The sequence below is a fragment of the Callorhinus ursinus genome, unplaced genomic scaffold, assembly GCF_003265705.2.
Source record: "Callorhinus ursinus isolate GAN/ISIS: 27379988/994484 unplaced genomic scaffold, GSC_fseal_2.0 scaffold106, whole genome shotgun sequence".
Lineage (NCBI taxonomy): Eukaryota > Metazoa > Chordata > Mammalia > Carnivora > Otariidae > Callorhinus > Callorhinus ursinus.
This window is the reverse complement of record NW_027397168.1, coordinates 1,062,443-1,073,791: the sequence shown is the minus strand read 5'-3', so window position 1 is coordinate 1,073,791 and position 11,349 is coordinate 1,062,443. Positions and strand designations below refer to the sequence as shown.

Genomic DNA, 11,349 nt, shown 5'->3' with positions numbered 1-11,349 from the left:
CCTGTTGGCTGCGGCCTTCAGGTGGTCACAGGTTGTCCACTTCTCCTGATGCTGTCACCTGGCCCGAGTACCCTTGACCTCTCCCTTGAACGACTGCAGCAGCCTCCCCAGTGTCCTGCCGCCGCTCTGGCCTCCTCCCACCCCAGTCCCTTCTCGTAGCAGCCAGAGGGATCATTTTTGTGATAAAATACATGTAAAATGGGGCGCCTGGGTGGCTCGGTTCAGCGACTGCCTTCGGCTCGGGTCATGATCCTGGAGTCCCGGGATCGAGTCCCGCATCGGGCTCCCTGCTCGGCGGGGCGTCTGCTGCTCCCTCTGACCCTCCCACCCCCATGTAGTCTCTCTCTCTCTCATTCTCGCTCTCTCAAATAAATAAAATCTTTAAAAAAATGTAAAATTTACCATTTTAACCATTTTTAAGTACGCAGTAGAATGGCATTAATAACATTCACTGTGGTGCAACTATCACCACCATCTGTCTCCGGAACTCTTTTCCTCTTGCAAAACTGGAAGTCTGTCCATTAAACAACTCCCCATTCTCCCTCCTGCCCCCTGCCCCAGCCCCTGGCACCCCATAGAAGTGGAATTAGGCAGCGTTTGTCTTCTTGGGACTGACTTATGTAGCACAATGTCCTCTGGGTTCATCTAGGATGTGGCATGTGTCGGAATTCCCTTCCTTTTTAAGACTGATAATTCATTACATATGTATATCACATTTTGATTTTTCCATTCATCAGAGAGTTTTTAAATCTTAAATAGGAACATGTCACTCTTTTGCTTAAAGCTCTCCAGTGCAAACCCTTGAATCTGGCCTGCAAGATCCCACATAATCGGACCCCTTCAGATCCAGAATTCCTCTCTTCTATGGTGGCTTGGTGCAGATCAGAAAAGGGTGCCCTCAGGACTGTGGGCCCAAGCCAGGGGATGGGTGCGGCAAGCAGATGGAGAGCAGGATTCAGCCACCTCCTCCCATGCGGCCAGGTACTTGTAGGTAGGGTGTGAGGATCACCCCAGCCCTTGGCCCAGCACCACTTTCCTTCAGACATGATCACTGTGCTCCATCACAGTGGCCCAAAGGTTCTGAGTCAGATCCCAGACAAGCCACAGAGCATCACCTGGGGGCTCATTAGAAATGCAAATTCTCGGACCCCACCTCAGACCCACTGAATCAGAAACTCTGGGGGTGTTGGGCCCAGCACTTTGTTTTAACAAGGCTTCCAGGGGGTTGTGATGCACGCACCAGCATTCTTGGGTCTGGCATTCAGCAGCACATTAGAATAGTCACCCCTTCACAGGGTCCTTGTGCTGCTCCCTGCGTGAATACATGCAAAACACTTAGATCACGCCTGGTAGGGAGTAAGGAGCTGATGAACATTAGCTTTTGTTTTCTTTTTCTTTTTCTTTTTTTTTACTTTGCCTACAGTTAACATAACTGATAAATGCAAGCCCAACCCAGCTGCAAGGTTGAACACCAATCTCCCACCCCCCACCCCGGCCCCATATAATAAAAACAGCTTACTTTACCACAGAATGTTGTCTACTCATGTCTTGTGCAATTCATGTGTAGGGCACCTATTCTTGTTTTTTTTAATTTTATTTAGGGGTGCCTGGGTGGCTCAGTTAAGCGTCTGCTTTCTGCTCTGATTGAAAAAAAAAAAAAAAAACCACAACAGAAGAAGAAGGGCCCCCTGCTCCGTTGAATGCCCTCCTGGGGCCATCTTGAGATTCTTAACTCTTTTTTTTTTTTTTTTTTTTAGGATTTTTATTTTTTGACAGAGAGATAGCAAAGAGGGAACACAAGCAGGGGGAGTGGGAGACCTTCTTTTTAAATTGTTTTAAATTATTTTTAAAAGATTTATTTAATAGAGAGAAAAGTGGAGGGTGGCAGAGGGAGACAGAATCCTGAAGCAGACTCCCCACTGAGCGCGGAGCCTGACATGGGGCTCTATCTCAGGACCCTCAGATCATGACCCGAGCCGAAATCAAGAGTCAGCCACTTAAGGGACTGAGCCACCCAGGTGCCCCAACCCCCTTTTTAAAGCATGGGGCTCTGCATTTTCATTCTGCAGTGGACCTCACAAATTAAGTAGCCATTCATGTCATACCACCTCGATCACCTGTCCACACACAGCTCTGTTTCTCCAGCATTCGAGTGCACTATAGTACTGGTGAGGAATGGAAAAAAGAAATGAGTCCCTGGATGTCCTCCTTCCATTTCTTCACCTGGTAACATCATATATTCCTCAGCAATCCGTTCAGGTGCTGCCTCCTCCAGGAAGCCTTCCCAGACCACCACTCCTGCCCCAGTAAATCTGGACGAAGCTCCTCATCTGAGCTTCCACAGTGCCCCTTCTCTCTCCATCTCGTGCTTGGACTATTTTTTGTATCGGCCCTGCTCATCCTCTGGTGAGCAGCTCAATAACAGAGACCCAGTTGTTGCCAGTTCCCAGTTTGGGGCCTGCCTCTGAGTGAGTAAATAAGGATTGAAGGAAAGTGGTTCTTACCTTACTTCCCAGGCCTGAGGACAAAAATTCTTTTGGCAGCAAATTTGGCCCATATCCTACCAAAGCTTCTGGGCTCCTTTGTAGCACCACTATAATTATTACTCAAAATAATAATTAACGTTTTCTCTTTTGTATGGTGCTTTAAAGCAGGGAGATCCTCCAGGGTGGGGAGGGGATTTGGTGCATGCCCGGGTGTCCAGCCCCCGGCACCTGGAGGCTCAGGTGATGTTTATTGGATAAACGGGTGATGGATGAGTGATTACAGAGCCAGACAGCCAGTCTGCACCCCCAACGAGGGCCTCTGGGGGCTGGATTGTGAGTGTGAGTCATCTTCACCAGGCCTCAGGAAAACACTCGGGAATGAATAGTTAAATTATGAATGAATTGCTTAATGATGGGCACACACTGCCTATTAAGTTATTCCACCCTACGCTTTCTCTGTGGGACTGCAGAACAGATCAAAGCATCAGCCCATTTTACAGTTGGGACAAGTGAGGCTTCCCCAAGAGACAGAATGAGAGAGAGGCCTAAGACCAAAGTTTCACAACCAGCAGCGGGTGTGGTGAGCCAGGTCTTCTGTTCTGTGGCCCTTGTGTGGCCCAGGCGGCAGGTCTTCAACTGGCCGGGAGAGCCTGGACAGGCAGACGGTGAGCAGGGCCGAAGGCCCAAGGGAGCCAAGCCGACCTTACCTGCCAGCGCAGGGAATTCCCCTGGAAAGTTCTGCCCAGCTCTGTTTCCACACATCTGCCCAGAGCAAATGCAGCTTCTCGGCAGAGGTGATGGCCACGTGTCTTGTCTCAGGAGGTTGGAAGCCAAAATGACCTCTCCTGCCTCCTTATGGCTAGAGTTCTGGGGGTGAAGTCAGTTAGATGCACTGGGGTAAGAGTTGGAAGGCCAATCAAAGCCACCAGAACCGCCTGCAATCAAAGTCAGGCTGACTGAAGGTTCTGGAGGACTGGTCCCGGGGGAACCTCAGGAAGCCGGGAAGGTTAGTGCAGGGCAGGGTGGCCAGGGGCTGAGGAAGCAGTGATAAAGAACGGGTGTCCTTTGTGCGTCGGGGGCATTCAGGATTTCTGCGGTCATGCTGTATTAGTCTGCTGGAGCTCCCATGACAAAATACTGCAGACCTCGGGGCTTACAAGGCAGAGATTTATTCCCCCCCACCCAGTTCTGGGGGCTGGAAGTCCAAGATCAGGGCATCGGCAGGGTTGGTTTCTCACAAGCACTGATTTGGGGCTAACAACTTTTAGCAAGTAGGCCAATTCTCAGGTATGGAATCCATGTATAATGAGGATCAGCTTTTAATTTTTTTAAATAACTTTTAGTTTCATTTTTCAAAAGAGAATTCCAACCAAGCTTGAAAATAACACTCTTGGGCTGCCTAGGTGGCTCGGTCAGTTGGGCATCTGCCTTCAGGTCGGGTTGTGGTCCTGGGGTCCTGGGATCGAGTCTGGCGTCAGGCTCCTTGCTCAGCGAGGAGCCTGCTTCTCCCTTTGCCTGCCGCTCCCCCTGCTTGTGTGAGTGTTCACTCTCTCTCTCTGACAAATAAATAAATAAAATCTTAAAAAAAGAAATTAAAAATAAATAAATAAAAGGAAAACAACATTCTTGTATAAATACGAAATTGCAGGTCACTGTGTGATGTGGGTTTTCCCCAGTGCCACTTGCCCTGGGATACTGAGGCACAAAACATGTGCTGTTTTGTGCCATTCCACAGATACCTACTGAGGTTCAAAGGCTCTCCCTACAGCGTCCGGCAGCCTCAAGGAGGAGGGCTGAGGATTAGGCCCTGGGCATCTGAGTCGGGGGCAGTGCCCCTCATGTTCACTGGGCCCTGCCCACCTCTGGCCCCAGGAAGACGTGAGATCAGATCAAAACATCTGATGTCCTGTGATAATACCAGGAAAAACTGCCCGAGATAAATACACCGTTACTTAAAACATGAATCCTGCAGCAACAAGGAGCGTTTCTCATAACCTTACACCCACTTGGAATTTATGATGAACTTTTATGGCTCTGAGAACAATTCTCTGCCCGAAGAGGAAAGTGAACAGGTTTTACAGTTTGTTTACACCAACCCATACCGCTTACCGCCTCTTGTTAATTTTCTCTTCAAGCAGGTTTTACTTGAAATGGTTGAAACCTAGAGGCTCATAATATATTTTTCTTGTTAAACAAAGTCATTGCATGTGTTTAAAATCAAGTTTATTAAAAGCTTTTTGGCTTTGTGGAGGTCTTCGTGTTTTTATTTTGGTTTTTTTTTTTTTTTTTGAGTGTTTTGTTTCGTTTTTGGTCATCTTTTTCCTTTCTGGGTATCAGGAGTTTTCGGAGACAAAGCTCAGCGGGTCTGTGGGGAGGCTGGTAGGCTGGGAGGACGGGACAGAGCCTGGTCCAGGAGCTGGGGAAGGTCTCAGTAGCTGCTCTCAGATCCCCGTTCCGACTTGCTGCATGGTCTTGATCATACTTCTCGATGTCTCCCAGTCTCAGCTGCTTTGGGGCCGAGCTTCTCTCCTTCCCCCTTCAAGCACAACCATTGTGCGTTTGAAGAGGAACGTCTTTGAACACGTGAAAGTCTCGAGTGCCTCCACCAGCGCAGAGCTTCCCCAAATTGGGTGAAGAGGGAAATGGCTACCAACATGGCCTTGGGTGTCAGACAAACCTAGAGTTAGGAAAGCAGCAGGCTGGCTTGGGGTGTGCAATGCTCCCCTCTTTTGTCGCCAGTTTTCTCCTGCATGAAATGGAAGCAGGGATGGTTTCCATCCACAGTAGTCGAGATGCATTCAGCTGCCAGTCCTAGAAACTTGATTCCAACTTGCTTAAACTCAAGGGAGGATTTATCAGCCGGCAGGCAAGTCCTGAGGAAGGGACCAGCTCCAGGGTCACTTTGATTCAGTCACTTAAAGATGTCACCAGGAGGGGCGCCTGGGTGACTCAGGCCATGATCCCAGGGTCCTGGGACGGAGCCTGCTCAGCGGGGAGTCTGCTTCTCCCTCTGCCCCTCCCTCTGCTCACACTTGTGCACATGCTCTCTCTCTCTCTCTGAAATAAATACATTCATCTTAAAAAAAAGAAATGTCACCAGGGGCTTGTCTTCTCTCCCACTCTCTGCTCTGCTGGCTGTGGTGTGGGTCTGTCTTCAAACTGGCATCCCTTGATGTGAGTCCGTGAGCGAATGGTCACGAAAGAATTCTTGAGATGTTTTCAGCGCCAAAAGGTGTTTTTGTTACAGTGCGGGATCAGGACCCGTGGGCAGAAAGAGCTGTGTGTCAGCTGCATGAAGCTGGTGTTTATAAGCTTAGTGCTCAGGGAGAAGGGGATGTGCAGGGAGAATTTGATTATAGATGTCTCCTTCAAATTTCTACTCATAAAACTACTTTCACAAGATTTCTCTGGTGCTTATCATTCAGTTTGGTATTAACTGTGGGTGGGTTGTACGGACAGTCATGAGACCCTTTAAGAATGTAGCAACGAGCACGTATTTGATCCTTATCGGGGCTACGCAGGCTATAGGCCAGCCTTCTGGGCTAAAGGTGAACATTTTTCTGCTTCTATCTCTCATCATCCCTCATGGTGGCAAAATGACTTGCCACCATTCCAAGTATCACATCCTGTATTCCGCCATCCGGGAAGAGAGCCAGGACAAGCTTATTTGTCAGAATCCCACTGAATACACTTCTTTATCACACCGGCATGAATGGGGCTACATCCTACCCAAATATAGAGGCCACAGAACATGATTTTGCTTTGATTAGCTTGGACCTAAGGCAGGTGTTACTCCCACTTTTTAAAATCCAGGGGTGGAACTGTCCCCCTCCTTCCCATGCACCGCCACCGCACATGGGAGGTGCAAGGAGGTGGTGTGGAAATCTGGGGAAACCCGTGGCAAGGAGGGTGTCTGGTGTCCTAAAAGCACCCACAGTGCCCTCTACACAGGGTCACCAGATTTAGCAAATAAAAATATAGGATGCACAGTTCCGTTTGTATTTAAAACAAACCACAAATAATTTTTTTTGGATAAATATCGGCACATTTTTATACTAAAAAATAACTCATAATTTACCTGGAATTCAAATTTAACTGGGCGTCCTGTAGTTTACTGGCGCTAAGTCTCTGAAAACTTTTTCGTGGGTGAGACTTTACTTGTGGACCAGGTTAAAATGCACATTCTGACTCGGCAGTTCCGAGCAAGGCCTGGGATTCTGCATTTCTCACAGGGTCCTGGGTGATGCGGTGCAGCATGCTGGAGATCCACAACCTTGAGGAAGGGTCCACACGACCTCTTGGGGGTGAGATGGGACGGAAGCATGTGGATTGGAACAATGCAGTGTTCCAGCACTGAGTCCAGCCCAGGATGAAAACTCTAGATGGTTGCTCATTATCATAATAATGAGCATCGCAGAAGTGTGACTGTGTGCGTGTGTCTTTCTCTGTGACTCAGGGGACTTCTCAGTGATTGTACAACAGCGGCAAACTCTCTGTCCACTCTCCACACCGCAGCTGTTCTGGCTGAGGAGGTTTCATTGGGGGAAACACGAGAGGGGGTTATCTAGGGTGGCAGCTGGTGCTTGGGCCCCTGCACCCCCACGTTTCTGCGAGCACAGCCACCCTGGAGGCTCACATATCACCTCGCCCAGCCCGCCTTCATTCACTCATTTCAACCCCGAATGAGGCTTGTGTGTGCACTGTACTTTGGTCGCGGCAACATGAACCCAAGTGGCCAAAATGGGGATTTCCTGGAAGGAGTCTGGAGGGACTCACTTAGTGGAAGGGTGAGCCGAACAACCAAACCTCAGGGGGGGCACCTGAGCTCAGCCAGGTCATTCAATCCCCACCTCTCATCTCTCAGGGTAGGACATTTTCTCCTCCAGCAGACTGGCTTCCTCCACACGGTGGAGAAGAAGCAAGAGGGGGAAAGCTGGCCTTCCCCCTCCCAGAGACAAGATTCCCAAGGAAGGGCACGGATTGGCCTGGCTCGGGGCAGATGGCCCCCGTCTGCTTCCTTCTCTGCAAGCACGCTCCATCCTCTCTCCCTCTCTCTCTCTCTTCCCTCCCGCACCATCTTATTCATTCCCATGGCTTTCAATTCCATCTAGATGCTGAGGTGTCCCTGAAGGGGAGCATGGCCATTGTGTTTGCTGCCTGACATCTGGAAACCTTGCATTAGTTAGATTAGAGGAACCTTCCAGAAGAAAGAAACACATATGGTTTAGTCTGTGACTGGGGAGGCTTATGAACATCAGAAATGTATTGCACACAGTTCTGGAGGCTGGGAAGTCCAAGATCAAGGCACCAGCACTGTCACCTTCTGGTGAGGGGCCCCTTCCTGGTTCATAGTTGGCTTCTCACTGCATCCTCACATGGTGGGAGGGGCTAGAGATCTCTCTGGAGTTTCTTTTATAAGGGCATTGATCCTGTTCATGAGGGCTCCACCCTTGTGACCTAATCACCTCCCAAAGGCCCCATCTCCTAATAGCCTAATATTGATACCCTGGTATCATTTTGGGGGGTTACATCTCAACATGAATTCTGGGGGACATAAACATTCAGACCAGTGATATACATTATATATCAGCAATATACATTATAATGGCACATCATATTACACACTTCTCTTATTTTACTTAGAAAATTTTTAAGGGTTACAAAATATACATACCATAAAATTTACCGTTTTAACCACTTTTTCGTTCACATTGTTGTGCAACCGTCACAATCCGTCTCCAGAACTCTTTTCATCTTGCCAAACTCAATCTCCGGACTCATGAAACACTCACTCCCCTCCCCCCCTTGCTCCTAGCCCCTGGAAATCACCACTCTACTTGCTGTCTCCACGAACTTGACTCCTCTAGGTACCTCATAGAAGCTGAATCGTCCAGCATTTGTCTTTCTGTCTTATTTTGCTTCACATAAAATCTTCAAGGCTCACCTATATTGGAGTGTGTGTCGTAATTTCCTTCCTTTTTAAAGCTGAATAATATATGTATAAACCACATTTTCTTTATTTCTCAACAGCCACTTGTTTCCACCTTTCGTGACTCATGCTGCTATAAACATGGGTGTACAAATCAGATACTTATTTATCTTTTAAATTTTATTTTATTATTTTTTAAAGATTTTATTTATTTATTTGACAGAGAGAGACAGCGAGAGAGGGAACACAAGCAGGGGGAGTGGGAGAGGGAGAAGCCGGCTCCCCGTGGAGCAGGGAGCCCGATGCGGAGCTTGATCCCAGGACCCTGGGACCATGACCTGAGCCGAAGGCAGAGGCTTCACCCAGGCGTCCCTAGATACTTATTTCTTGATGATATAACAACCTTGGGTGGGTATTGGGCACTGGCTGAAATGTCTGTGGAGGGACCCAGTTTTCTCGGGGCTCTACCATGCCCTGGGACCTGGTTATTTTCTGCACCCAGCCAGCAGGAGGGAAGAGAGCACGGAGCAAGCATGCTTGTTTTTAAGAGCTGTGGCTTGGGAAAGGTCTGTGTCCCTCTGCCTGAATCCTAGTGATAAGTACCAAACACGAGGCCACACTCAGATGCCAAGACTGGTAACTGCAGTCCCTGGATGGGAAGAAGCATTTCAGGGATGATTCTATACTTTGAAAGGGAAGGGCAGATTTCTGCAATCACTTACCAATCTCTACTGCAGCCCCATCCTATGTTTTGGAGATATGCCATTATTGGTTTGGCTGTCTGAAGAGGGACTCAGAATTATCAATGGTTTCAGAGAGAAGGTAGTTTTCCTCAGGGAGGCACACAAAACCTGTTTTTCACAAAGCCATCAAGTGTCTGTCTTTCCCCTCCTGGCTTGTTACTCCACCATCCTCAATACGTAGCTTCTGTCCGGTGATCCAAGATAGCTACTCCAGATCTCACCAGCTTGGCCAGCTGGGAGGGTGGGGAGGGGAGAGAGAGGAAGCTGTGCCCCCCATTTTGCCCTCACCGGGCCATTGTAGACACACACTGAATGATCTGAGTCAGAGGAGCACAGATGTATCTTATACTCAGCTCTCACGATGTAAAGCTCATGCCCATAATAATTAGTTTAAAAAAATTTACCTTTGTGATATTTCTGAAGGTGAGACACAGGCATATCTTACTATTTACATGTACATTTCATACAGTATGCTCCCCCCCAAAGGATGTTATTAGATCAACAATGCACACCTTATGATTGATGCAGACTGAGACGTGACCCATATAGTGGCCGGAGCAGAAGTAATAATACTAATAAGTCTTACTGATCACTAGCATTTTCACTGAGACTTTGGTATGACTCAGGTCCTGAATTAAGCACATTTGCACGGATTATCTCACTAAATTGAGGCTGTGAGAGGTGTCATTCAAAAAGTGAACTGTACATCCCCATCCTCCTGATGCCCAAGCTTGGTGACTCTCCTCCTTTCTTTCTCTTTCTTTCTTTCTTTCTCTTTTTCAAAAATTCGTTGTTTGTATTTATTTATTTGTTATTGGTGACTGTTTCAATGAGGATGATCATAAAACGGTTATAAATAATCACAGTAAGTCATCTGCCACTTACGTGAGAGCCAGCCAAGAGCAGAGCCGACAGTGACCAGAGGGACTTAGCCTATGAGGACACTATGGAGGACACTGAAATGAGATCTAACATTCAGCGAGTGCTTCCTAAGTGCCTGCCTCAGGTGGGGGAAGCAGGTGAAGCCCCAGCTGCTAGGATCGATGGTCTGCTACGGGAGGCCGTATGTGGGAGCATGGTCAAGTGCTGGAATCGGGAGCGAGGCCATGCTGGGAGCCCAGGCTCTGCGTTCTGGGCGTGTGGCTCTCGGCCTTGAACTCTGTGTCCCTCGTTATCTGCAAAATGGGAACAGGTTATTAATGGGACCTAAAGCACGCAAAGCCCTGCCAGGCGCACAACGTGCTACTACCCCCTGAAGAAGGAGGGCACCGAGACCGAGAGACTGGCAAGGCTGGAGGACAGGGAGCACTCCCAGCTCCAAGGGTGGCTCCAGCCCTCGGGGAGCTTCCCAGAGGAAACCTGAGACCAGCTCCCCTCTCCGACCCAGAGGAAAGGGGACCCAGGGAAGGAAGGCGCTGGCCGCTCGGAGTGGCAGGTGCAGTAAGCGAGGGCACTTGTGGGGCTTGCCTCGGGGGCAGCAGGATCCTCATCCTAAAAGTTCACCCCGGGACCGGGCAGGGCTCGTCAGGGCTCTGCCCCGGAGCTGCCTCTGCGAGCGGACGCCGCACCAGCCACGAGCCCCGGCACGGAAGGGGTTACGATGATAGAGACGACCGGAGGACCTGGGGTGGCACGAGCGGCCCTCGCCGCCACTCTCCCCCACACCTTTCCGCCCCAGGCTAGCGCGGGGCGCTGACCGCGCAGGCGCGAGCGCGGGGCGCCGGGCGGGGGGGGGGCACCTCCCGAGACACCCGGAAGTCTCCGCCTAACGGGCCGGGCCCGCGCCTCCTGTCCTGGAAGGGGGCGGGGTCCGAAGCCCCTCGGCGCGCGGCGCCATAGAGCAGGGACGGAGGACCCGTGTCCTAGACGCGTCCGGAAGTGGCTCCCAGGGGCGCCCGCTCCGCACCATAGAGCTGGGGGGGGTGGCGGCTAGGGGGTCGCCGGGCTCGCCTTCCTAGAGCGGCGAGGACGGGGTGGAGGCCGGCGGGGGGGTGGGAAGGGGAGGGGGAGCAGCGCGGGCGGAAGCGGCCAGGAAGGTCACTTCCGGCCTGGGCGCCCGTCCCCCTGACCCCAGGGTCTGAGTCGCCGCTGCCGCCGCTGCCACCATCCGCGAGGGAGGAGAGAGGAGGAGTGCGGCGCGGCGGCCCCGGGACCGAGGAGGTGAGGGGAGGGCGCGGAGGCGGGGGGGCGT

At 50.4% G+C, this 11,349-nt stretch overlaps 1 protein-coding gene across 1 annotated transcript in view; it reads left to right on the top strand.

The window, feature by feature from the left end:
• Positions 1 to 10,923: 10,923 nt before the first annotated feature.
• The window catches only part of ZNF787 (zinc finger protein 787), a 22,668-nt gene continuing 22,242 nt past the window's right edge, over positions 10,924 to 11,349 (top strand). Inside the window, exon 1 of the mRNA XM_025848816.2 lies at positions 10,924 to 11,318. The gene's annotated coding sequence lies outside the window, so the exon portion shown is untranslated. The remainder of the gene's footprint in view (positions 11,319 to 11,349) is intronic.